Source organism: Agrilus planipennis, unplaced genomic scaffold (genome assembly GCF_000699045.2).
Source record: "Agrilus planipennis isolate EAB-ADULT unplaced genomic scaffold, Apla_2.0 scaffold79, whole genome shotgun sequence".
In the NCBI taxonomy this organism is placed as follows: domain Eukaryota; kingdom Metazoa; phylum Arthropoda; class Insecta; order Coleoptera; family Buprestidae; genus Agrilus; species Agrilus planipennis.
The window spans coordinates 486,838-489,458 of NW_020442428.1; the positions used below are offsets into that span (position 1 = coordinate 486,838).

At 32.0% G+C, this 2,621-nt stretch overlaps 1 long non-coding RNA gene across 4 annotated transcripts; it reads right to left on the bottom strand.

The window, feature by feature from the left end:
• Window positions 1–437: 437 nt before the first annotated feature.
• LOC112906317 lies at window positions 438–2,582 on the bottom strand. 4 transcript variants are annotated; one of them, XR_003232272.1, is made up of 5 exons: window positions 2,261–2,582; window positions 1,628–1,896; window positions 1,152–1,559; window positions 541–809; window positions 438–471 (listed from the first exon to the last, which is right to left on the bottom strand). It is a non-coding gene; the product is annotated as an uncharacterized LOC112906317 (long non-coding RNA). The 4 variants fall into 4 exon arrangements; XR_003232273.1 differs by lacking the exon at window positions 438–471 and having other exon boundaries at window positions 482–809; window positions 2,261–2,359; window positions 2,416–2,582; XR_003232270.1 differs by lacking the exon at window positions 438–471 and having other exon boundaries at window positions 482–809.
• Window positions 2,583–2,621: the final 39 nt, after the last annotated feature.

Sequence of the window (2,621 nt, forward strand, 5' to 3'; positions counted from 1 at the left end):
TGTCTGAAAGGAAGTAACGCTAGAGTAGACTCGCGAAAAGTGTATAAGACACTTTTAAGATCAACTAAATAGCTAAGCCCAAGGGAAGTCGTTCGGGGAGGCCCTCCCTAATTCCACAAGGGTGAGAAGAAACACACACGATAACGAAACGTTGAATCATGTAGAACTCGTAGGGTAAATGCAAAGCAATTTATAGTAAGAATATGCAGTAAGCTAAGCGAAGAGGTAAGCAAGAGACATGTTAGACTATACTACAACTACTAAACGTGTTAGTTTTACTACTACTACACTACTACTATATACAAAAAAAATCTACAATTAACAATTACTTCAAATAAAATGAACAAAAATAAGCATGCAAAATAAAAATTAATTTGAATAAAATGAACTTAATGAATTCTACTAGATAGAGCATGCAAGATAAAGAACTATTTCAGCTACGGGGTCATCTTTGTCTTCTCCAACGTCGATCTGAAACAGATACGGTGGCAAACAGATTAATAAAGAGCAATTAAAATTAATTATATCAAGTATTCCCACCTTAATTAATTGTAGACTGTAACTTTTCAAAGTTTGCAGATGTGAAATGCAGACTAAATCCAGAAGGAATACCACAGCACAAAATGTTGTTTCAGTAAATCTCCTGTTGCTCTCATTTATCAGTTGAAAATTAACTTCATGATGTTGCAAGCTGAAGACGAAAACAGCAAATCACGAATATATAGTTCACAAAAGACAACACCACTGTAGACCTTGACTGTTTCAGTATGACCAAGTTGAACATTAGTCTCTTTCATTTGTTGGATAATCTGCAGAAAAGACAAAAACAACATATTAATTACATTCTTAATTAAGGAAGGCATTAAATACGCCTAAGCCAAACACAAAAAATTTACTCTAAAAAATAAGTAAATAACAAATTACAAAATGAAGGCCTATGTCATTTTATTCATAGATAAAAGTTAAAAGCATAGGTACAATAGAAATAATAGATACCCAATGTTGTGAATAATAGATAGTTGCTAGACTACCTTAGATGCACGCTATCATCAATTTATGCTAAGGCCAATAGATGACAGAAGAGAAACCATAGATCCCAAGGATCGCCATCGCTGTGAAAATTACCGTCAAAATAATAAACAATTGCTAACCTCCGGGATTATTGTAGACAGTAGGGTGCTCCACTTCTATTCCTAAACGTTGACAACGAAGAAATACACTGATGGTGAAATGAGCCAACACGCAAAACACACAACATCACTGAAATTGCACCTTTCAAGTATAAGAGGTTGTGGAGAGTCCAAGTTTCCAATCCTTATTTTTTCACCTTGTTCGTTTCATGTGTTAAAATCATAACCTGTCGAAACAATTTAATGATAGTTTCATCTAAAAAAAAAACGGTTAGTTCTACCGCTGCTACTAAAAAAATTAAAAGAATACTACAAAAATAAAAACATCTACAATAAAAAATTGATTCAAATACACCAAACTATAAAAAACATGCAAAATAGACAAGTATTTTAGCTACGGGGTGTTCTTCTTTCTTCTCCACCGTCGATCTGAAACAGATACGGTAGTAACAGTTTAATAAAAAGCAATTAAAATTAATTATATCAAATATTCTCACCTTAATGAACAGCAGACATTCCAGTAACATTCCAACATGAACAGTGACATTCCAAAGTTTGCAGGTGTGAAAAGCAAACCAAATTTAGGAGGAATACCATAGCAGAAAACTTGTTGCTTCAGTGGAAATTAAAATGCTGCAAGGTGAAGATGAAGACGAAAACAGCAAATCAAGAATATAGTCCAGGAAAGACAACACCATTGTAGATATTGGTGTTTTCAATATGACCATCCAACTGAACTTTAACTCTCTCGCATTTGTTGAAAGATCTGTAGAAATGAACAAAAGACTATCAAACTATGAACTAAAGAGGAAAGTAAAATATGAAATCCAATAAAAATATGCTCCAATAAAACAAGTTAAATAGCTAAATTATGATATAAAGACGAAATCCCAATTTCATTCATGACATAAAGAAATGTTAAGAGTAATTTAAAGGTAAGACGTAATCACAGATGCACGTTAACATCAACTTATGCTGTGGATAATAGATAATTGTAAAAAAGAAAGCTCATAACGTCAATTTATGATGTGGACAATAATTAAGTGTTAGAAGTAAAACCAAAGATGCCACAGATGGCAAATTTTTATAAAAACTAAGTTGATAATAAGTTAAAAAAAATAATTGCTTACCTAGAGAATGACTGTATGGTGCTCGAATTTTATTCCTAACTGTAAATATCAGGGAAGTGCCTCCAACAATAGATGTTTATAAAAAGAAAAATAATACCACTGATGGTGAAATAAGCAATGTAACAGACTGACAGAGCATTGCGTTGCAACCTTACATAGTGTAAATTGGACTGCATACATTTCCTACAATTTTCCAGGTTTCAAATCCTTTTTTTGTCTTCTCGTTCATTTAATGTGTTTAAATGGCAACCTGTTAAACCAATTTAATGTTAGTTTCATTTTAAAGAATGTGTATTAAAATATATTATTAATTAAAATCAATAATTAATTGTTACAATTCAAAGTGTATAAGACACTTTTA